Genomic DNA, 1166 nt, shown 5'->3' with positions numbered 1-1166 from the left:
TTTTTATGTGCTTTCTTGTCGTTGCTGTATTAAATCTTACTCTCTATACATCTTAAGTTCGGTCTCAGTGTCTTCTTGGGTGCACGGCTGACCCGAGGCTTGAGTAAGTGCCTCCCTTTGGGAGTTTTAGAGTCTTTCAAAGTAAAGAGCACTTATTATATTTCCAGATGACCAGAATTCAAGTCCAAGCATCCATGTGAGGTAGCCCATAACTTCCTATAACTGTAGCTCCAGAGGACCCAATGCTTCCAGCTTCCACTCATATGCATATTCCCACTTACATACACATAATTGAAAAAATAATCTTAAAAACAGTGTGATATGATGGGGAGATGGCTCATTCATCAAGAACATTGGTTATTCTTCCAGAGGATCCAGTTTCTTTCCTCAACTTTCATATGACTATCTTTCCATTTTTAGCCATCATGAAAGCATAATGCTTCCCCTCTGCTTCACTGGGATTCTGTGTCAGAACAGACAAAAACCTCATCTGGATGAAAACAGACAACAAATTCTGGTACAGATACAGGTAAAGAAGAAACCACATATATTGTTGATATGACAGTGAACTCATGTAACCATTAAAGAAATCACTGTGGCTCTTTCAGAAAATCTAGAAGTACCATAAGTTTCAATTTTTGTTACTCCTGATTATATGCCCAAATGATATAAGCCAGCATCCCACAGATACACTTGTACAGACATGTTTATTACTACACTCTCAAAGCTTCAAGCATAGAATTAATCTGATATGCATCAAAGAATGAATGGATAAAGAAAATGGGGTAGATATACCCATTAGAATTTTATTCAGTTTTAAACAAGATTGAAATCATGATCATTTCAGAAACGTACATAAAATTGGGATCAATATAAGTCATATAAGGCAATACATGATATAAGGCAGACCAAGGTAGTTAAATATTACATTTTCTTTCATATGTAAAACCTACCTTAGAAGTATATTTGTGTATTTGTGTATGTTCTAATGTGAAGAAGAAGGGGGAAAAATGAGTGGGCTATAGAGTGTAACAGTCATGGAAAGAGGGAAGGAACTACTTTACAGGAAGTTGAGAATCAGAAAGAAGAAGGGATTAAAAGATGGGAGCACACTGGGGAAGATAAAATTATATATATATATATATATATATATATATATATATATA

This window comes from Mus caroli, chromosome 3, assembly GCF_900094665.2.
Source record: "Mus caroli chromosome 3, CAROLI_EIJ_v1.1, whole genome shotgun sequence".
NCBI classification, from domain to species: domain Eukaryota; kingdom Metazoa; phylum Chordata; class Mammalia; order Rodentia; family Muridae; genus Mus; species Mus caroli.
This window is presented reverse-complemented; position numbering follows the sequence as displayed.